The sequence below is a fragment of the Crocuta crocuta genome, unplaced genomic scaffold (assembly GCF_008692635.1).
Source record: "Crocuta crocuta isolate KB4526 unplaced genomic scaffold, BGI_CrCroc_1.0 scaffold42, whole genome shotgun sequence".
NCBI classification, from domain to species: Eukaryota; Metazoa; Chordata; class Mammalia; order Carnivora; family Hyaenidae; genus Crocuta; species Crocuta crocuta.
In genome coordinates this window covers 1,360,213-1,384,777 of record NW_027528744.1, presented here as the reverse complement: position 1 = coordinate 1,384,777, position 24,565 = coordinate 1,360,213, and the positions used below count along the sequence as shown (strand labels likewise).

At 38.4% G+C, this 24,565-nt stretch overlaps 1 long non-coding RNA gene across 6 annotated transcripts in view; it reads right to left on the bottom strand.

The window, feature by feature from the left end:
- Window positions 1–4,412: 4,412 nt before the first annotated feature.
- Window positions 4,413–24,565, bottom strand: part of LOC144224378 (uncharacterized) — a 134,157-nt gene continuing 114,004 nt past the window's right edge. For 5 of the 6 annotated variants that reach the window (XR_013333032.1, XR_013333031.1, XR_013333036.1 and 2 more), the window contains one exon: window positions 4,413–6,094. This is a non-coding gene — a long non-coding RNA (uncharacterized LOC144224378). Of the gene's footprint in view, window positions 6,095–6,264; window positions 6,314–24,565 lie in introns of all 6 variants that reach the window. The other variant, XR_013333035.1, reaches the window with a different exon arrangement.

Genomic DNA, 24,565 nt, shown 5'->3' with positions numbered 1-24,565 from the left:
ATATATGTTACTTGACATAAAGAGATTTTGAAGATGTGTTTTAAGATATGGACCTTGAGTTGTGGAGATTGTCCTGGATTATCTGGGTGGGCTCAATCTAATCACATGATTCCTCAAAGGTATAAAACATTTTCCAGCTGCAGTCAGAGAAAGAGAAATGTGATGGTAGAAAAGAGTCAGATAGATACCATGGGAGAAGGATTCAACTCACCACTGCTAGTTTTGAAGAAACTGCTAGTTTTGAAAAAACTGGTACTTTTTGAGGAAGAGGCCGCAAGTCAAGGAAAGCAGGTGGTCTCTTGAAGCTAGAAAAGGCAAAAGAAAGGATACTCCTCTAGAGCCTCCAGAAGGAATGTAGCTTTGTCAGTAAGTGATGTTAGCCCAATGAGACCTTTGAACTACTGAAATGTGAGCTAATAAATTTGTATTATTTCAAGCCACTAAATCTGTGGTAATTTGCTATGGCAGTAACAGGAAATTTATATACTCCATCCACCCTAACTAATTTTGACTGCTGGAGTATTAGGGCAGATCAAAGTACTACATCAAATGGATTCAAGCTGCAATCATTTAAACATTTTTGATCAGCATATCCTGAATTTGCATCAGTAGGGAAACACATCACAGAGAAGTATGACATGAGAAGTTGATGAAATATTATTTGCAAAAATGGAAATAGAAGAGGAAAAAATTCTTTGGTCAAGAAGAGGTAAGAGTTTTTCAGATATGACCTTTCTCCATTATCTGAACACTATCTGCAGTGGCATCAAATATCACAAAAAGAGTAAAACTGCTGACCTTGGAATAAGTTGCATTTCCCCCCAAATCTAAGGCAGTTAGAGAATTTTAAGAGTCATTCTTCAATATTTGAACTTCAAAAGGTAAAATTTCCAGGAATGACAGTATCGTGCTGGAAACATTAATGTGCCAGCATGAAATAATATCATTCTGTAGGAGGTAATAAAGATATGAGTTATGTCAAACTATATTTGGCTCATGGATGTTACTGTGCTTCTTATGGGCAGATACAGCTAACAGGCACAAGAACACCTGCCTATCTCCCTCAGAAAATTAAAGTCATGTGCACAAACATCAGTCTACGAAATTAGGGGACCATTTGCGGCAAAATGAAAATGTGCCCTGTTACAAATACACTTCCTAAGGATATGGAGTATCTCTTGTTACAGCGGAACATAATTTTTCTCCTGGTCTTGCTCACTGTAGAAAGAACCATTAAGCCATTTACATTACAAGTGGTGGCTCCTACTCCCGTTAGGTAATATAATATGCTAAATGAACTTGCTGCTATGCTATATAGTGCTCTATTACAGACTTTCAACATTAATTGGTTTGGGGTCATTGGCCATCTCAGTTAATGTGAGGAATCCACTGTTCTTTAAGTAAAATGCTCGATAGCATCTCCTATTGAAATGGGCCGGATTCAAACGGTATGCATCATTATGCATGTGCCAAGGTACAAGTGTATGGGTTTTCCTGCATTTGTATTTAGGGTAAGAAAGCAGAGTCCATTTTTTTTTTTAAGTTTAAATAAAGTGTCTACTGGTGCTAGTTTGTTCCAAAGTTGTCTAAAAGTCTGAGGAAATGCAGCCTGAGGATAATACAACAATCTTTAAGCCTCATGGTGATTTAACCCTTCTGGAGCTAAAGCACTAAGAAGGGAAAGCTGCCTTTCACTTCTTTGCCCCTATCTGCAGCTGCACGTAGATAACACCGCAAACAGAACCATCACTTCTGCTACAACCTGGGTAATAATGTGCTCAGTTAATCTACACAACATAGAGTCATCCTCTCAAAAAGTAATTCACTTCTTTAAAAACTGGAAGGAAAATAAATATGGTGCAGTAAAATTGTTGAGTAGAGGAATCTATCTGGACATTTCACAAAACATTTCATTATGCTGACAATTCCCAGAAGTACTCTCAAGAGTGCTTTAAGCTGAGGATTACTGCACTGGAGCTGATGGACTTTTTTTGTAGCCCCTTTAAAAGGCAGTGAACCGTTTTTCTATTTTATTTAAATAATGCCCCTTAAAATGGATTTTTAGAGGTATAATAACTCCTTAAGAGTCAGTTATGCTAAACAGTTTCTCTTGATAGAAATGTTGTAAAACTCGTTAACTGCACAATTTCAGATGCCGGCTTGGTGAACACTAACTGACATGTGAATGACCAGAGTTTGTAAAATAAATTGCAATAGTTGTTGTATCACACAGCTAGCATTGCACAAGCTGGAGGCCACGAGGGGCTCCAACCTGACAGAAATTACTTCAAGATGAATGAAAAGTGCTTGTTGCTCTTTATTAGTTTTTAGAGAACAATGAAAATGTTGAATTGTTTACAGAGGGCTGATTAAATGTGGTCAGTGGGGCCATGTCCCTACTGCTAACTGTTGGCCTCCTTCTCTCACTGACCCCCCAACCTACCCACTCACACACCACCTACTCCAAGCACCCAACCCCCACCCTTAGCTCCCTGCCACATGCATCTTCTTAGATGCTATTATGGCTGCACATCTGTGTGTGAAATGTGCTCATTCTGACATTCCACTGCTGCTCAGAGCTGTGCGGAGGCCTTTGTTGGGTAAAACACTATTGTCAACTCTAACAAGCAGGTCATGCAATTTGCTGGACACTGCAGCAGAGAATAGCCCAGGATGAATTGCTTTGGCCTCAAACAATGCTCAGTTCCATACTGGAATACATATGTATTTCTTTCATTGTGCAGTACTACCAAAAGTCATGACATTTGGGGGTTTTTTAAGGCTTTGATTTAAAAATATATCTACATGGTGCTAGGGTTAGACTACCACAAAATAGCCTATTTGTTATATTTACTTAGGATAACTACGGTCTTATGGCTAAAGGAAAAAGGCATGAAGTGCTTTAATTGGTCATTTGTGGTTTAAATCCCATTTACATTTTACCAGAAAGCAAGTGAAAGGAAAGGCACTAGCTACCATTTTAGCTGACTGTTTGGTGTACTTAAAGGGGTGGTCAAAACCAGGGCATTTAGGAGGATGTTGTGGAGAATGATTCTCACTTTATATTTCCACAAAGTAAACAGCCTTTGATGGAAAGAAATATGAGAACTCATTAATAAGCACATGCCAAACAGGAAAAAAACAGTCCTTTTACCAGACCAAGCTAAATGAATCAGATCCAGAAGATGTTTGGATACACTAAAAAATTAAGGAAAAGCAAATCACTGCCACCCGACTCAACAAACAGCCTTCCATGGCCCATCTCCTTCCTCACTCCTAACCTCACCCTTACACGCACACGTGTGCACATACACGTCAGGGAAATAAGCGGTAACGAGGAGCAGTTCAAATGCTATTTGTGGCATTCTGACAAAATACATAGTACACACCCCTAATGTGCAAGCAGGATTCTCTTTCCCTCTGTGCAGAATATGCATTCTGAGCCTATTATGTGTATAAACAATGGCATATGTAATTACCTTACTAGGGTGGCAATTATTCCTCAGAATCAACAACCAGAGTTAAAGCATGTTCCCCCAGAAGACATTTGGGGATCAATTCTGGGTCAATTACGTCAGGCTTTGATTTATCACATGGTGTCAGGCTGCGTTAAGAAAAAAAGAAAGTTTTTCAAAAAAAGGCATTATGAGATAAAGGCTAAAGGTTTGACTCAGATTGGTTTGTTTCCAACTTTGCTTTCTCCCAATTGCTCTGCCCTCCCCCATTCTCAAAACAACTGTGATTTGCTGGGTTTTATCTGTTAGACAGTTTGCTGTTTGCGATACTAAATGAAATGAATCTGGACGACGTCCAGATTTGATCTGCCCCCACACTACCAGGCACTGGGAATTTCTCCTGGGATGCAGCAGAGGGGAGAGGTTAATAGTTCAGGCTTTAGAATCTAAGAGATCTGGATTTAGATCCCCATGACTTAAGCAAGATATATACATATCTCTGCAGTAGATAATACCTACTTCAAATGGTTGCTGTAAGGTTTAAATGAGATGATTAAGTGAGAGAACATGTGTGAAAACACTTCGCTCAGTGCCTGGCATGTCGTGAATACCCAGTGAGTAGAGTGCTTGCTCTTTTACTAGGGTACAAGCCAGAGGAGGGGAAGGACAACAGCCACTCCAAAGGCCCACCCATCTTGAGCTGGCCAAGGGCCTGAGCAAGCAGAGTGGATGTTCGTACAATTCACAGGGTTGAACTGATGAATCCAAGACATTCATGAAGAAGTCCAGTGGACTAGACCATATATGAAGAATCCAGTTGATTTTAGACTTATTCTAACTAGATTGAGTGTAAAGTACAAACCAATGAAGGTGCTACTCTGTTAGCAAGACCCCTCTGTCTTTTTATAGAGCTTTAAGAACCACAGAAAAAAAGCTACTTTACACTTTTAAGCACCAAATCTTTACTCAACATGTACTTACTATGCACCAGGTACTGTGCTAGGTTCCAGGAACACAGACATGGTCCCTCCAAAAAATTTCCCAGAATAGGAAATAAATATCTACAATTTCATACAATATAGTTTTGTAACTCGGATTAACAAACATCCAGTATCACCATCAGGAGTTTGGGGGCTGGACAATTCTTCCTCCTAAGGATGAATCATATAACTAAAGTTATGGGTCAAATTAGAACTATTCCTTACTGAAGAGCAAATAAAAGTTTTTGGAAATTAAGTAAAAAAGGAAGGTATGAGAATTCTCATCAAATTCTTTAGGGAGCAATGTAATTTCCTATTCAAAGAACACTTTAAATCTATTTTCTATGGAGCATCATTGTTTTTTTCAGTAAGAGAGAAACAGCACTCACATGATTCATTTCTCAAATGGCACATAGTGCTATTGGCAGTATGTATTGGCAGCTTAATTAAGAAGTCTGTTGATAATGATTTTTTTTTAAAAAAGCTGGCACATTTTCAATTCAGATGGACACTGCTGAAGACAAAGACGTGTCTACTATTGGTTCGTACATACTAAAATGTGTTACATACATAAAATGTCAAGTGTCTACAGTCATATTACTGTCTTAACATTGGAAAAATCATGACTTATTCCCAGATTAGAAATAAGTATTTGAAAAAACTATACATTAATTTTGGAATATAGAGGATAACACAATGAATACTAAAACAGCCAAATTTTCCTACAGAGTCATTGCCTAGGTCTGTTTTGCTCCTTCCCTGTCCTATCTTGGGTCCATGAGCTTTCCCAAATTTGAGCCAAATCTTCCCCTTCCTCAAGCCAATAACTTACTCAGAATGTCAGGCCCCTGGGGCACAGATGGTAGAGGTCTACAAAGACAACAGGCGTAATTCACCTACCCACTCTGCAAGAAATGTACAAACACAATATACTTTTCCAACAGATAATCTACACCTGACAGTTAAAAAAAAGAATTTAATTCAATTAACTCCAACTATAATGTGTTAGTATCTCTAACATCTACTAAATATTTATAAAATCAATGAAATAAATCCTACCTATTGAAAGTCCAAAAAAATGGAAGATGTCCTGAGTTGCCCACATTGACTGTTTTGTTTGTTTTCTGTTTTATTAAAGGGATTTAAAATACTTGCAGAATACACTTTTCCATTCATTTGTTTTCTATCTTAGGGACACACTTAATTAAGAGCCAAAAGTAATCATAAATCCATTGAAGGCAGGAAACACATCCTTCCTGTCTCCCTCATCTTCTCTCCCCTACTTTGTGCAGTGATTCACACATAGTAAGTACTCAGTTAAGCTGAAAAGACAATGCATGTTTCAATTCACATTAATTTGGAGGGGTTGCATTGATTTAAGGAACAGCTGAGACAAAAAGGATAGGTTCAATCTCTCCTGATTTATGGCTAGTGAGGCACACTGTCTTGAAAACTTGGCTGAAGCTTGTGTAACACTTGCATCATTAACTGCTGGCCACTGTGGCATTCTTAATGTCTTGATTTGTTTGCATTTTTGCTGATGGTAACAAGATGATCCTCCAACGGCTGTCTTTCCAATAAGAAAATGTGAAAGGTGATGTCAAGCAGGTATTCAGTGAAGCAGGTATTCAGTCTACCCCTGTCCTACAGACAGTACATCTGTGAACAAAATGGAAACAAATGATTAATCCAAGGCTTTCTAAGAGCAACTCTTCAGAAGTACAACCGTTGGTCTTTTGCTGATCACTAAAATTATATAGCTCAAACTTTCATAAATGCAACCAAGACCTTTTATGGTGATAATGCTCTTTGAAGTTATCTTTCCTTACCTTAAATTATGACTTTAAAATCCATGCCATCCCAGGTGCAGATCCAAGCCTAATAAAATCAGAAACACCACATATCTATACATTTTGAAAACAAAATGTCCCTATCCAAGTAAGGAATCTGTGTTTTCTTCCCTTGCCTCCATAAACAGGAATAAACCCCTCTGAGGTTCCAAGCCCTATCCCTTCATAAACAGTCAATTTTGGTCCATGCCTGTGTCCCATCAAGTGGCACCAAAGCAGATGGCTGGGAAACAACAGCTGCAGACAGCGCCCTGCTGTGAAGCAACCTGCCTGAGAAGGAACACTCTATTCAGCAAAGGCTCTGCATTAACCAGGTAAGTAAAAGAGGTAAGTATAAACACTTCAAACATCACCTCCAGCAGCCAAGGCCCCATGAGAGCAACACAGACAGACACAGGTGAACCCCACCATAGACTTTTCAGTCATACCCAGGCACATGTATGTTACTAACACTCTCTTAGAACAGGAAAGAAAACCATCTTTGCAAGAAACATTCCTATTTATTTTCACACACTCAAGGGCCATTTCTCTCTGAGATGTTCCACAGCAGACCCACTGAAGTTGAGACATAGAGCCAACAAACACACAAGTAAGCTTAGTCTTAACACATTTATTCACTAATTTACTTCACTGGGGTTTTTTAAAAACAGGCCAAAAGTGGTGTACTTAAAATATCCTTCAGCTCGTGAACAAAAGTGTCATACTACATGACCATTTAAAATCAGCCTGGAATCATGTTAGGTTTTTCCTTCTCTATCCATTATATTAAACTTGTCACTGAAACCTCTTCTTAATTTGATGTGTCTTTTGCAGTGCCCTTTTCTTCTGAAGTCTAAATTCACCCTACCCTTGTCAAGACCTCTTCTCCTCAGCCTGGAATATGACAGGCTCCTAGCTCTGCCTCCATCTCCTCTGCTGCAGTCTCAATTCCTTCCAAGTGACGTGACCTCCACTGAGCCTCCACTGCAGCCATTCGCTCCACGATCTGTCTCAGCTAAGTCCCCTGAAGTCTCTATTAAAGAGGCTCAGCCCAGCTGTGACCTTCAACCCATCCTCATCATGAAGGAAAAAGAGAAGCAACCTCAGCCCACCAGATAGCAGGAACAGTATTCCATCCTTGGCCACAAGTGCACTGAATTGCACTGAGCTTACTCTACATGGCTTCATCATTTGTCCATTTCCCTGCTAACTCCAGACATGTTGGCCTAATCTTCGGAGATGGCTTTTGCCCTGACTAGCTTACCTTTTTCCTTCCATACTTTGTGCCCTGCCCTGAATTTAAATCTACTTGACTAGGACCATGATACTACACTTACCCAGATTTTATTCCAGAACTCCCACTGCTAGCTGGGATCCAGTTTCGATTAGATTGCCCACTGCCATGACACCACCATTCCTGACTCAATCTCACCTGCTGTCTACATTCTAGTTAACAAAGTATCCTGCTGAATCGAATCTCCTCGGTTTCTTTCCTGAACCAGCTCCAAGATCATCATTTACTCTTGTTCATGAGGACTGGACTGCTGGCTAACCCTAATGTAGCAAGGCTTCAGTCCCTGATAAACCTACTCTTGACTTCTCTTGTTTCCTGGTAACCTAAGTTGCTGAGATCCTGAATAGGAACCCTGTCTTCTCAGTGTACACAAATTCTATTTAAGAGGCTAGTTTTCATAATATCTACAATGTCTTTATATTTATTGATTCATTCAATTAATCAGTAATTTACTAATTTATCCTCCCTTCTTTCCATAAAAACTTAAAAGGGGTTAACATTAACTTAGTTTAAAAACAAATCTTACCTGACCACCTATAGCTTAACCCGTCTGAATTTTGAAGCATCTTACTTTAATATTCTACTTCGTTCCCTGGTCTCCAAAATGAAGTCTCTGCTGCAGGCACACAGGTTCAGTGACCTCTAAGCTCATTATGTATCTTTGTTAACCCCATCTTTTCTCCCTTCTTAATTAGTTCCTTTCATCCTTTGGCATCTCACTTGTGACATGATCTAAAAAGCCTTCCCCAAGAAACAATCCACACTGACTTATCCCTTATCTGGATTCTTCTGGAATAATCAATACCACACAGTTCAAGTACTTGGTTTTCACTAAATTTTTTATATCCATTAGCTCCCATACAATTAATTCTTTGAAAAGTAGGATAAAGGCCATGTCCTATATTTGTTATGGTGCCCTCAAAGTACTTGATGTTGACCTCTAGAAGGAAAGCAAAGTTCCACTTCCACCCTTTCTCCACCCTTACTCCACTCCCCAGCCTCATCCCCATGGAGGAAAAGAGGCAAGGGACTGAATCAAATTACTGGACTCAAGCAAGCCTCGTAGTAGGGGGTGAAGCTTTAGGTATAAGCAGAAAAAAGTTGAAGTTGCAACTTCTGTAGGCTGTGGCCTCTCTGGAGTTCATCTCTTGGGATTCTCACTCTCTTCAGATTGCTTCCCTCTACTTCCACATGGCCAATGAGGCAAAACGGGTCTAGAACTGCCTTTCACTTGGGAGATGCTCCCCAGTAGCACTTCCTCCAGATAAGGCCTAGGGAGACTAATTGGACCAGCTCTAACTTAATTTTTATCTTTCATTTTTTGTTTTTCTCTTAGCCACTGGTAAAGTAGGACCTAAGGAGTTGGACCCAGGAGAAAGGACCATGGAGTTCTCTCTGTGTGTAAGACACAATATTTCCAAGCAGCTCCATACGGACAGTGAGTTCATCAGAGACCACATTAGGTTTGGGAATTGGGCGGGTTGGAGGGACTCTTGTGAAATTTTGAATTAGTAATCGCAGATGACCAGAGTCCACTGTAAAAATCATGTAATATTCAAAATGTCTCACATAATATATTTAAGTATATCATACATGCACCGTATCATGCACACACACACACACACACACACACACACACACACACACACACACATAACTTTGATATACTACTTGAAAAGAAATGGATAATGGATATCCCAAAGTCATGAGATCATTTGTTACTCGTCTAAGTCTGTGGTAAAAATTTCATTTTGAAACAATGTCTGTAAGTAGCATATGAGGCAGAGAATGTCAACTGTCCTCTAATATCCATTCTTTCCTTTTACATTCATTACTAGAATCCCTGAATTTTGAGAAGTACATGGCCACAAAATATATTTTCAGACCTTACTGACAGATAAGTATAACTAATAGGATGTGAGTAGAAGTTAGAAGTGCAACATCTAGGAAATGCCTTTAAAAAGAATGATTATGGAGCACCTGGGTGGCTTAGTTGGCTAAATGTCCAACCGTTGGTTTCAGCTCAGGTCATGATATCATTCATGAGTTCAAACCCCACATCAGGCTCTCTCCCCAACTCTCTCTGCCTCTTCCTCGCTCGCTCTCTCTGTCTCTCTCAAAATAAATAAACTTAAAAAATTTTTAAAGAATTATCATGCATTTTCAGACATGTGAATGAAGCCAACACCCAGGGATAATGAGTAGTAAGATAGAAGTTTATTTCTCCCTTATTTGACATTATAAGGAGTCCAAAGCTGATATGGCATCTCTGCCATGTCAGAGAGCTCTTTCTAGCTTGTTTAAGCCACTGTATTCTGGAGTCTCTCAACCAAAGCATAAGTTAGGCTGCTGTAGCAAATACAGCACTGTAATTCTAGCTCTGCCACTATCAAAACATGGACAAATAATTTACATCTTATGAACTTGTTTGTGTCTATACCTACTTCACAGGTTGTTAACAACATGAGACTGTGTCTTTTTTTTTTTTCTTAGCTTCCCATTATAGCTCCAGTTTCTAGCACTGTGTCTGCAAATAGTAAGAATCCAATAAAAATTAATTATTATTGCTGTTCTTATTGATATGCCAAATCTAGACACATAATGCCATACCTTAACAATGAACCATTAGGTACTTCCAATAAAGATCTGAATAATGGAACTAATCAACATGGTGTACATTAGAGTGATCACTTTTTCTGACCCAAATCTTAATAAACATGGTCTTACAGAAGGTTTTTTCTGACTTCTGAATTTACTTTTATGAAAGTTCTTATATGTTAAACCATTGGTTGTCAACTTAATGAACTGGCTTTACTTTTAAAAATTATCTGCTTAAATTGGGCATTCCTGGAAATTCAAAGGCACAGAGCCCTAGCATTATTGATTCTAATTTTTATTATAAGGTTCCACTGTGCATGTATATGATGTGGGGGGGGGGGGAACCTGATTTTTATAACATGTTTATGGTTGTGAATTTGTATTTCAGTATTTCAGAATCTGAAGAAAAAGCATTCTTCTGTTTTCCCAAAGAAAGATGGGCACTTCTCGCTTCTGCAAAAATAGCATGGACAAGAGAGTTTTCAGTAAAACACTTTTTTTTTTCCTATTGAAGAGCACTTAATAAACACACACACACCTAGCTGCTTTCATTTCACCATGAGTGCCACCCATTTGCCAGTCATCGAAGTAATTCAGTCTGATCTGTTGAGGTGATGGATTCTGATAAACTGCGTAAGCCTGTCATTAAGGGGAGGATAGATTACAGTCTCTATGCAGGACATTATAGTACTTACATTTCTCATCCATACAACCTATGAAACATACAAGGAAAGCAAGATGAAAATTAAACTGAACATGGACTTAACTGCTTCTGTCTCCAATGAATGACAGGAGCTGGTGACCAGTCCATACTCTCTACTGCACATATACACACACACACAGAGTCCTACTTCTTTCTAATATAAAGACCTTTCAAAAAGGACACAAAGATTATGCACAAAATTGACTATTCCATAATTTAAGTCTAAGCTTCCACTTCTAAAATATTATTCTTTCCTCCTTCACCCTATTTATAGCCATTTTGCCTCTCTATAATTTTTTACTTTTATATTTAAAATCCACATTTAGAATGGAGATTGTATCAAAAGTGAAATTCATTAATTAGGTTAATTGAAGAAAATGAGCCTGAATTAATAAAAAGTCAAAAGAATGGATGGTTGTCAAAAAGATCATGATAATAGCAACAGCTGATGTTTTGAGAGTTTACTACGTGAAACTCAGTAGGCTGAACACTTTACATGCACTATCTCATTGAGTCCTCATAAAAGTCCTGGAGCAGGTACTATCATCCCATTTTTACAAATTAGAAAATAAAACCAGAGAGATATTAAGTAACTTGCCTAAAGCCATGAAGCTAATGAGTTACAGAAGTACTTTCAAACCTAAGTTTGTCTGGCTCCAAAGCTCATGTTCTTTACCACCACATCAAACTGCTGGGGATTTCCTTCCATCAGTAATAATGGTAAAGCAGTATTTCAAGATAACAAAACTCTAACGTGTGGAATGCTGCTTCAGTGAAAAAATGAGAAGTGTTTAAAACTAGCTCACCAATTATTTCAGGTAGGTAGTAATTACCTGCAATTTATGAAGTATGTACTTCACACCAGACACTTCCTATATACATTAAATCTAACCCTCACAACAGCCCCATAAGTTAGGTAAACTATCTCCATTTTACTGGTGAGGGAAAAGGTACTCAGAGAACCTAAGTAATTTGCCCAAAGTCACATGGATAGAAAGTGGCTTCTACTGCACTATGCCTTTTTACCACACTACCTCATTACCTCTTGTATTACTTCTTTAGAGTGCCTGAAAAGGTTGCTTTATAAAACAATAGTCCCATTCCCCCTTTAATTGTATTATACTATTTATTAGCTCAGCAAAGATTTGTTCAGAGACAATGCAAAAGTAAACTTTAACCCAGTCCTCTCTCATTATCATAAATTCCAGATTTAGTGAGGTCTGAGTTAATGGGTTTTACTGTATATAGAAAAGAGTTTAATAGTCACTTAGCCCTGCTCTATCTCCATTAACAAATGTAAAAAGCCACACAAAGGTGAAGAAAGAACAGCGACCTTAAAACTAAAATAGATAAGTGTCTGTAATTTTTATTACAGCAAAAAGTCATACCTCATATGCCAGTATAACAGTACAGTACATACATATGCCAACATGTAACAACACGTTCAACTCAATTTTAAATGCTCTATTCATCAATTAAAGAAAATTAATCCTAATCAGTGTTCATATTAAGGAATACAGCTATAGCAAATCGGCAATAATAATTAAAAGTCCATTTCAAACATCTTTGGTGAGCAGGGAAATGATCTAACACAGCCAGGCTGCCCTAATCTTTCTGTAGTGTTGTATAAATGTGCACATTATGTGAAAATTCCTGGGTGTTTAGCATGGTCATCTTTGCTACCCACACTGCACATGTTTCTAATGAAAACATGCGTCCATGTGCACCCTTTTTTTTTTAAGTTTTTTTTTTTTTTTAATGTTTTTTATTTATTTCTAGGAGAGAGAGAGACAGCGTGAGCAGGGGAGGGCCAGAGAGGGAGTCACAGACTGAAACAGGCTCCAGGCTCTGAGCTGGCAGTCAGCACAGAGCCCGACGCGGGGCTCGAACCCACGAACCGCGAGATCATGACCTAAGCGAAAGCCGGACACTTAACCGACTAAGCCACCCAGGCGCCCCCATGTGCACCCTTAATGGGAAAAAAAATGTACAAGTTGTGACAGTCAAGCATATGTCTGCTCTGACAGCCAAGTCCTTAATATACAGAATTTTCCTCCTTAGGGTCATCACAGTATTGCAAAGATTCCCAACAAATCTATCCGCTTTGGAGGGGGGTACCTGAAGCAGGCAGAATCCACAACTCTCTCCAGTTGAATCTGGTTTTGTTTGTTTGTTTCCTTTTCTTTAGGTCAGTTTGTAAATGAGCTGTCACATGCCTCTGTGCAAAAGAAATAGCCTTGGGACAGAAGCAAAGCAATTCAGATGAAAGACAGCCCAACTATTCTTTAAAGCCTGATGCATTGTGAGGTAGGTAGTGGAATCAGATTTAAGATCATTTGTAGTTTGGTTGGACTCAACAGGTCCATGTGCTTACTGGTGATAGTCAAGGCTAAAGCAGACCAGTGTGCTGAGCGATCTTGAGGGATACGTGTGCAGTCTTGAACACCAAGAGTGATTTAACGTCCCATTGCTACACTACAGGAAGCATAAAAGTACAAACTTCCTACCATATGAATGTAAATTAATCCAAATATCTGAGACTGCCATGGTTCTGATAATCCTCTATCAAAACAGGCTTACCAAAGTACTACCTTAGGATTCAGTCTTTCACTTTCTACTCTCTTGGCTAAATTAGCATTATTTCTTTGACAGTCTATTTCAATTTCAATTTCAAGTCCCTGAAAGGCATTATTGGAAAGAATATGGAGTCTCATTCTCTGTACTTTTCAAAGTCAGAGTGAGAAAAAAAATCCTTCCTGGAAGTGTGGGATAAACTCCAAGTTCTCTCAGAATTCTTCCCAACTTGAGTGTCTGATCATTACTAATCAGTTAAATCTTATGAAATACCCAGGAATTCTATCTCTAGAAATATTTCCTACAGAAATAATAGCACGAGTTCACAAAAATAAAAACAGTACCATGTTCACTGAAGTACTATTTATAATCTCAAAAGTATGAAAGGATTTAAATGGCCAGCAGTTGAAGAATGGTTTATTAAAGGCCATTTAAACCACAGAACACTGTGTAGCCACTAAAAATAATAATACAGGTCTCTATTTACTGATATAAAAATGTGTTAGCAAAAAGAGGAAGGTGTAGAACAAAATTGGAAAAAATGCAACTGTGTATGTATATAAATAAATGTATATGTAAAGAGATTACATGAAATAGAAATATATGTTTTAGAGAGATACAAGTATAAACATATGGCTATGTATATTTCTGTTATGTGATATTCAGGTAAAAATACTTCTATTATAAACTTATACAAACATTTGCACATGCATAGAAAAATCAGGAAGAACTTCTCAGGTGGGGCTGCTATAACAAACTATGATGGACTGGGTGACTGAAACAACAGACATATTTCTCACAAATGTAAAAGCTGGGAAGTCCAAGATCAAGGTGCCAACAGAATCAGTCCTTGGTAAGGGTCTGCTTCTTGGCTTACAGACAGCAACATTTTTGCTGTCCTCAAAGGTTCAGAGAGAGACAGAGAGACAGAGAAGCCAAGGTTCTGGAAAATGAGACTGGGAAAGAAAACAAACTTCCTACTTCTACATACTATTTCATTTATTTAGGTTTCTAAGCAATTCCCTCCCCCAAATTGAGACTCCCTTCTTCTCACGGGTTGTGAACAAGTTAAGAAGTAACACAAAAATAAAATAGATGAGAATATAACCATTGTTACAAACTCAGACCAGGGTAGAGGAGATAAAGGCCAAATAAGCCCAGTTGTCTTTTTTTTTTTTTTTTTTAATTTTAATGTTTATTTTTGAGAGAGACAGAGAGCGCATGAGCAGGGGAGGGCAGAGAAAGAGGAAGACACAGAATCCAAAGCAAAGCCTAGTTGTCTTAACTACAGAATTAATCCATCTCCACAGTGCTGGGCTGGGGTAGGCTCCCATCCTCTGGGAGAATGTAGGCTCCTGGGAAGCAGGCCCTTCTCAAGTAGAAGGAGAGTGGCAAGAGGCTAAGCTGGACCTGTTATTCACTCCAACTTTACCAATTAGGTAAGTCACTGTGCCTTAGAGGGACAGTAGTCTTTGAGAGAGTAGTACCTATGGTGGCTAAATCTAGACTACAACAGGTTAAAGAGTGAACGGCGAGAAAGCAAAGGCAAGAAAGAAGTCAAGAATAAAGAAAGAAAACAGAGTAGGGAATCTAGGGAAGGATTTTTTGTTTTGTTTTGAAGGAAGAGGCCAACAAAATGTCAAATGTGGAAAGGTATAAGAGTCTAAGCACAGTGACAGAATCATGGACACAAGTGAAGGTGAATGCCTCTTACTGAGACATGAATAAAAGGGAAGGAACAGGAAAAGCCACAGTGATTTTGAGGCAGAGATGAAGGAAGGGAAGTTGAGTTCACAGCATGGTACCAGTTCTGTACATGGGTAGAAAGAATCTAAAGCTAACACCAGGCAACAAAAATTGAACTTGCAAACTGCCACAGGGCTGGTTGTGCTAAAGTCGTAACAAAACTTAGCAGAATCAAGACGTGCTTGTAAATGTTTTATCATACTGTGAAACTTTTGAGATACTGTGATGTATTATTTATAAGACATTGCTTAGATTAGTATTGATGTACATATATTCATGATATCATTCAACATTGTGCATCATAATATTAGTTGATTCACATGCTCCTTTGTCCCTGGGAACCCTAAGGAATAAAGTTTCTCATAAATAACAGTGGTTTAAGCTTGACTATCTTTGTGCAATTTTTCATCACAATTCTGGCTACCATTACAACCATATTCCCCAAATCACAACACAGTATAAAGTAAAATCAAACAAGCCAAAGAAATTGGTGGAAAGATTCATAGTCTAAAAGTCTGGCTCCATACTTGTAACTGATAGAAACTAAAATCTCTGCACTGGAAATATTGCTATATTCCTACTGATCTATTTTCATGCCATGGTGTGGATGGCCATAGATATCTTTCTGGCAAACTGAGTCTTTGGGTAAACAGGCTTCTGGTAAATCGATTTCTGTGAATTCATAAAAGAGGGGAAAACTTCATATCTTTCAATAGCCCCCAAAGTTATATTCTTTACCAGGTTTTAAAGTTATACTCCAGGTCTCCATTCCTCTATGAGATTTAGCTTTACAACCAGCTGCCCCCTCTTAACAGTTTTTGACGTCATTCAGGTTTTGCAAACTGTGTGCTACAGCTCCTACTTGGGTTTCTTAACTGCTATTAAAGTTATACTGCATTAAGTATGGAAGCTGGCATCTGAAAGGATCCATAAGGGTGATCATAGTGCATATCAGCCTCCTCAAATCCAGCTCCTCCACAGACGGCTTCCAGTTCTGCTTCTCTGGTGTCACTTCATGGTCCCTAGGATAAAGGGAACCATCTTTGCTGCCGATACTGAATGCAACTGAGATTGGTTCTCCTGACAGAGATTAGTGGGCAGCAATGAATCTTTCACTTGGGTTAGAAATATGATTTTATTTAAGAAAATAACCATACATAATTGGGCTTCTGTCACTTTAAATTTTAATGGTGAAAGTAATATGGAGGCTTCTGGGACTTTAAATTATGGCTTTCAGAAGCTTCACACTGAATCTTTCAATTATTCTATGTAAGTACTTACTCTAAGCATGTGCCACCATGACATTGATATCACAATTCAAATCTAAATTCAAAACTGACTGCAAGGCTATGAGCTATGTGCTGGCGCGCCGGCTGCCTCATTTTATCTTTGAACATCTGACGAGGCAAATCAAGAGGCACTCTCCCAGACCCAGCCAGCTGTTTGCCAAATATTCAAATACCCTGGCACGCAGAAGATTTCCCTGTGTCAAAATTAGTGACGACCCCTATTTTCCCTATTAGCTTCTGGCTCACCTACATCCTTTCACGCAGGCCCACTTGACTCCCTCAGTGCAGTGTTCACTCTTGCTAGCTCGCTCACGTCTCAGGTTCCCCCACTCCAGCAACTGGATCCAGTGTGTGCTGCAGAATGGCAGCCAGTTCAGACAAAACCATGGCGGAGAGTTTTCAAGTCTGTGTTTCCTTGAAGTGGTTCTGAAAGAGGAGCTGAGCTGATATTTGTGGTCGTTGGCAGATAGAAAGCACAGAGAGTGTGTGTATTTTCCCTTAAAATGCATTCATGAGGCTGGAGCGAAAGAATAAAACAGGGAAGACAGCAAGGGAAAAGTGAAAAGGCTTTCTTCCTTTAAACTGATATCTTAACTTCCTTGTTATGTACCTACTTTAATCATTTTCATATTTTTATCTTCATATGAAAATAAGTGGAAGTGAATATTTAATTATTTGTAGATTTAGCTTTAGAGTGCTTCAATTAATTTTAAATGAGTCCCCTACCTCACCAAATGCAATGCCAAATTTACAACTGTAAATAACTAAATCCAGCTGCACTAATGAATCTACAATGAAAGACAACCCTTATTTCCCATTTTAAAGGTCCTGAAGCAATCTTCCTCAGCTGAAAGACTTAGAACAGAGGGTATGGACAGCACATGGGAATTCAGAAGGAGAAAGGGACAAAGATGCCACATGACAACAGCCTCTACCCAAATGGCCGGTCAAATTTCCTGAAGCTGGACACCAAGCCCCAGGGTTCCAGCTGGGTAAGGAGATCCTGATTCCTTCCAGAAAAGTTGGGCCTTTATTTGTTCATTTCCTGTGATGTGTTTACACTTGGACAGAAGGGGCACAGCAGGGATGCTTTCAGGGCACGTTTGCGGGGAAGCCAATCTCACAGGAGTCGTGACTGCCAGATGTCAAACCAGTGTGTGCTGCTGAGCATGCTCTAAGCAGGATGCACAGGCACCAAACCACAGTCTGAGGAAACTGCCCTGATCTGGGGCCTTTCCTGAGGGGCAGGGAAAGCCTGGCAGAAATGTATGTCATTTAAAAAATAATAACAATAATTTTAAAAGTTGCTATGACTCTGAAAACTACCTGAGAACCACATAGGCTAATGACATTCTAGTTTTGGCAGTCACAGATATTCATCCCATCAACTCAAATCATCATAAGGCAAATAACTTACTCCTGGGAAACATGTGTGGCAAAGGTTAGGAGGCCTATGCGTGAAGCGGCCATAACAAAGATGTTGACTCTCATTATCTCCTGAAAACAGGCTCAGATATTGCTTTGTACTAAGATCAGGACTATGGTGCCCAAGTGAGAACTCTTCTAAGATGATGACCATGGACAGAGAAACAAAATTTAAATCCACACTGACTTTAGAGCCCAAAACAGTATAATTACAAATCCTGTCTGACTTGACTATTTAAGGCTCATGGAGTGTTTCAAACATAAAACAGCTCTATATAAATCATTCACTAAACATTTACTATCCTCCTTTTATATCCCAAGTACTTTACTTTGGTGAGCCAGTTCTGATTAAAAAATAATCCGCGTACTACTGGATTTCTCTGCTGAATTTAGTACCATGGCTTAGCCCTTCATCTTAAAGTTCCCTCAATAAAAGTCCTGTCCCTCTTGAAAAGGTTTATCTCTCAGACCATTCTGTCTTCTTCCTCAGCAGCATCCTCCTTTTACTCTAAATCAACAAGGGGCAAAGGGTAGTGGATCAAAATCACCTGGAGATTGTTTTTCATTTTTTTCCAGCTACACGATATTTTCTACCCCTATTTGAGAATCTTTACCCATACGAACCACTCACTACTTCTAGTGAATGGTTTCTAGTGAACTCACTATTTCTGGGATAAATCATATGCCTTAAGAATTTAGGAATTTAAAAAAGGCTGAAGATTTCTGTACTAAACTCTTCCTCTTGATCTCATCTACTTCTGTGACTTCAACTACCTATCACTTACATGCTGACGATTTCAAAAGTAACTTTTTAAGTTCAGACCCACATATACAAATGCCTCATGGACCTCTGTTTTCTAATGATTTACTAACTCAGACTTTGTGCAACATCATATCTATTTCCTTCTTATCTCTCTTCCCTTTCTGAATAGTATACATTCAGTGGATAACTTACAATCCCCATTCTCACCCCACATACATCAAATCTGTCACCAAGTCCTTTCACTTTCAGAACACATCTTACGTCTGTCTAACCATGTACCATATCCTACCTGGACCTCTGCAGTAGCCTCCCCACTCCTCCCAAACACAGCCTCCCTACTTCAAATTATTCTCCACACGCTCCTGATTCATACTGACTAAAGCAGGAAATCCTAGAATGCAGTGCTCACAATACAGAAGATGATTTTTGATGGCACACAGACATTTTAAATATTTAAAGTTTTAGGAAAGTAGAAGTAACATATCAAACTGCGGTTTTAATATTAATTTTGCTTTTAAAATAATTTTGGTATAAAAATCAGACAATTTGGGGCACTTTGGTGGCTCATTTGGTTAAACATCTGACTCTTGAGCTCAGCTCAGGTCATGATCTCACAGTCTGTGAGGGAGGCACTGCAGGGCTGCAGGGACAGTGGCGCAGCCTGCTTGGGATTCTGTGTCTACCTTGCTCTCTGCCCCTCCCCCACCTGCAAGAGAGTTTCTCTCTCTCTCAAAAGAAATAAACTTAAAAAATAAATAAACTTAAAAAACTTAAATGAAAACCTAGTTTAGGTAGTAGATAGATATTTTTAAATACATAAAAGTGGTACATTAATCAGTGAAGTTTAGGAAGTGTGGTCCTATAAAATAGATCTAAACTTCTCAACATGATGTTACAGATGTTACAGGTCCTCTTCATCATCAGTCACTGTCTCTTCCCACATTCTCTGAACTCTATTCAGACCCTCTGTGTATCAGCTTTGCTGCACACCAAAACACTCCAAACCTAGTTGCTAATACAATATTTTATTTAGTTCATAATTGTGCAAATAAGCTGGGTCATTCTGTCTGGGCTGACAAGAGATTTCCCCTGGACTCTCCCATGTGGCTGTGGTCAAATGGTGGATCAGCTAGATGGTCCAAGATGATCTCACTCACATCTCTAGTGGTTAGCAGACTGTCAGCCAGAGACTGTTTCCTTCAGGTGGCCACTTTATCCTCTAGCAAGATAACCTGGGCTCAATCACAGTATGGTCTCCAGATTCCAATCACAGTATCCCTATGCATAAGCACTTCTTAAGTCTCGACATGTTTTCATATTTGCTAACATCCATTGACCAAGGCAAGTCACATGGTCAACCAAATTCGGTAATGGGGAAACATACTCTACTTCTTAATGGAAGAATCTTCAATATCATTTTGCCAGGAGTCAGATGCAGGAAAGGGAAGAATTCGTGGCCATCATTCAATCTACCACTCTTGTCATACCCCAAGCATATCTGGCATATTCACACATGTGCACAGGCTGTTCCCATCACCTGAAATAAATTATCAACCTCTTTCTGTCCTTTTGGTAAATTTTTATTTCTTGACCTTGAAGGCTCTGGTCAAATACACCATTTATGGATATCTTTCCTCAAATTAATTATTCCCTCCTATGCTCCCATGATCCCTTGCATATGCCTCTATTATAGCATTTGACAAATTGTATTATAATGGTATAATGTCTCCCTAAATAGTCTTTGTACCACCAGCATCTAGCATAGTGACTGGCAAAGAACAGGCATTCAATAAGTGTTCACTAAATTGAATTTAATTGAATAAAATCAAAACAAAGATTAAGATCTCCCTCAAATAAGCCTACATCTAAACAACTTAAGGTGCAACTATATAAAACTGAACTTACAAGTTAGTAGGACTAATTAGATCCACCTCATCTAATTTGAAGGGCACCAGGGCAATGCTCCCAGCCAGAGGCACTTTTCCTTTGTGACCAGCACAAAACCTGAACTTTCAGCATAGATTATTCTAGGTCTTAAAATGTTCTGCTATAGTGCAAACAACATAGGCTTTGGAGTCTGAAACACTAGGACTGAAAATCTAGCCACTTGTATATCCTATTTATTACATTTCTCTGCACCACTTTTTTATATCCAGAGTTATCTGTACTGCAATAAATTATGTAAAGCATCTAGCACAGTGCCTGCCATACACCTAGCACACATCAAACCCCAGGGTCTCCTATAAGAAAAGCAAATCACGTGGGAGGGGGTAGCCTCTAGACTTTTTCATTAACATCTAAGGAGAGTGGGAGAGTTAAGGTAAGAGGAGTGTGAAAGTAAATAAGGGGTATTAAGTAAATAATTTCACAATGTTACTGAGAGCCAGAACTATGGCTAGTAATTCATTATATCACTTTGCAGGGTACCCAATCAGGGAATAAAAGCTCCCCCTCCCCAAGGAATGCAATAACTATCTCTGGTGATACAGGACTTAGGAATATCTTTTTTGCTGGGCATCAATATGGAATCAACCTTTATACATTTACTTATGTAATACTACTGGGGGAAAAGCAAAGGAAGAAAAGAGGTTGTTCAAAATGATGTTATCCTAATCCTTTAATGCATATTAAAGGACTCTTTTAGTTTTTACATTTAAAAGGAGTAGTTATGGTAAACAAGTTTCCCCCCAAGGATACAATTTTTTAAGTGAGAAAAATGAAAAGCAAATTACAAACACAGGATTCTAAACTTCAAATTATATCACTTCTAAAGGAAATGGTACCATTGAAACCAATATAAAGTGAGTTTTAGATACACTGAAGTCCTCTTTCAAAGTAAAGGCAAATTTAATATATTCTAATAAAATCTTTAAACTTCCAAAATCCAAGTAGAAACTTGACTCTTGTAAGATGTCTCTACAGTTAACCCTCCTGAGGATGTTCTCACATCTCAAAGGCAGCTCTGAAACACTTATATAGTTACTGTTCACTAAATCAATCTACATTCATTGATACCTAGCCCTGTAAAAGAATCTCCATCATTTTCCCTGAAATCTTTCATATCAGCTATACCATAAACTTCCTGGCACCCAGGATTCTACTTTCTGTGTTTTCTTAATCCACTTCTCCCCACTCCCAGCACCCTGACTGGACTCAACAAATGTTCATTTATAACTGGCAAGAAAATGTATAAGTATTTGCTGATGATAAATTCACTGGTACATCCAGTTTCAGATCAAGACCTCTAGAAACCTTTGAGACTGAAAAACTGTGGTGCCCTCATCCACATGTAAATCAAAAATAAAGTAATATGAAACCACAAAGCACAAAGCTTACATATATGTTCAAAATTACATAAATGTTCAAATTAAAATAGCTTCTGCAGGCAAAATTTTAGGGAAGCTCATCAAAGGCTGAACACCTCTCTCATTCTCCCCCCTCCCCACTGTGAAGTGAATATATGTGTGGGAGGGAGGAAGGTATGGGGAGGATAAGCTGGAGGAAGCATGCATCTTTAATTTCCTGGTGCTTGGTCTGATATAGAATACTCCAATTCTTGGTGCAATTCACAAAACTATGAATCAAATGATTGCCTAAATTCTTATGTATTTTTGCTGTTCTCTTGTGGGTTTGTTTCAAGTTTCTATTTAAACTCTAGTTAACATAGAGGGTAATAATTGGTTTTAGAAGTAGAATTTAGTGATTCATCACTTATATATGTTACACCCAGTGTTCACCACAAGTGCCCTCCTTAATGCCCATCACCCAATTAGCCCACACTCACCTCCATCAACCCTCAGTTTGTTCTCTATAGTTAAGAGTCTCTTATGGTTTGTTCCACCTCTTTTTTCCCCTTCCCCATGTTCATCTGTTTTGTTTCTTAAACTCCACATATGAGTGAAAACATGGTATTTGTCTTTCTCTGACTGACTTATTTCACTTAGCATAATACACTCTAGCTCCATCCATGTCATTGCAAATGGCAAGATTTCATTCTTAACGATGACTCAAATCCTACTGCAGGCATGAATCGAAACTACCTAATACACTGCTTTGCCTGCTGCTACAATTGTACTGTGGTTGTGTTTATAAAAGGAGGTACAATAAATGATTGTCAGCACAACTCTCAGAAGCACAAGTTTTTGCATTTTATTTCATTCAACATTTGATAAAAGCAACAAGCACCAGATTATATTTGGACAAACCTTCCATAAATAATGTGTTCACAGCATCACAAAGTCTAGAATGCAGATGTTAATTATAGAGCCAAATCAAAACCACCATAGATGCAATTAAAACTATTTCACTTATGATTCTCATATTCAAAGTAACAGATATTGGTCAATATTTCCATTAAATTTGAATACTTTATGCTTAGATATAATTATTTCAGCTGATCTGTTTCCACTTTTATATTTTAAAATCTTAGCATATTCTGTATGAGTTGGATGTAGAATTTGATTATTTTAATGTACCAAGGTAAACCTTGCCTTGTGATGAAAAGTGTTTGGATACCTAGGAAAATGGCCTAAATAATAAAATTCTTGTGATTATAAAAGTCTTTTACTTCTGATTATACAGATACCTTAAAACACAAAGTTTTTGGGGGTACCTCGGTGGCTCAGTCCGACTGAAGCATCCGACTTCAGCTCAGGTCATGATCTTGCGGTTCATGAGTTCGAGCCCCAGGTCAGGTTCTATGCTGACAGAGACAGCTCGGTGCTCTCTCTGCCCGTCCCCAACTCATGCACACACGTGTGTGCTCTCTCACTCTCTCTCTCAAAAATAAACATTAAAAAAATTTAAACACGAAGTTTTTAAGACCTATGCTGATCGTGAAGTACGAGAATGCACATTTATGAATGCAACTGAATAATTCAGTTCATTCTTATATAATCAGATCTCATTGGTTCTAAGATGTATCCAATTAAAAAAAGAAAAAGAAAAAAATGTCCCGTGATAGCTTTGGTCTAGATAAAGGGTATATTTTACATCCAGTAAATGGAAAGCCAAGGATTACTTGAACAAATAATATTACAGCTTTGTAGAATGACTGATGGTCTTTGCAAAGGTCCAGCCTGGTTTCATCTTTCTTGAGATTTTATCACTGATTTGTTCTTAGTCATGTGCAGTCACTAAGGCCAGAGAGGTAACAAGTGTTTGATGTATGATACTTGAGCCACTTTTGTCAGACTGCATTTATTTTAAGCTATACTCATACTTGGTACTCTTCTACATGTATGTTCTTGGGCTTTAGTTTTTTCTTGTTTCCAACAATATGTCAAACAAACATTATAATAATACTACCTTCTAAAAGCTCTACAAAAAATAACATACCTACTTCCTTGCAAAGGATCTGCAATGCAGATCAAATAAGTGACTGTAGAGCAAGCACCTAATGTAAGGACTTACTCTTTGTCGCCTTATTTGCACAGCTTACAACATATCCCTTACCTTTTAGCATATATTATCCATTTCAATTCAATCCATTCTTTACAATCTGTGGCAAGCCACAGAAATTCCCTGTTACTTGAAAGGAAATTTCGAGGGAGGAGGGGTGTGGAAAAACATTTAATTTATGCTATTGAAAAGGACCCGTTCTAAATGGTTTCTGCGCACTTTTGCATCTTCTTACACACCACAAATCAACTCAGATATCTTAATCAGTGGCTAGAAACATATCCTTATCAGTAACTTATTCATGAAAGATGGTATGTGTATGAGCTGCAAAATGTTTGGCAGAGGCCCAGGAATAAAAAAGAAAGAAAGAATATGGTAAAGAGTTGATGGAATAGCTTTGTATTTCAACCCTATTCATTTTGGAAATTTTCTATCATCTGTTTGTTCTATTTGGAAGGATAACAGACAAACCAAAAGAATGTCAGCTTTCTATGGATTTGATTTCACCT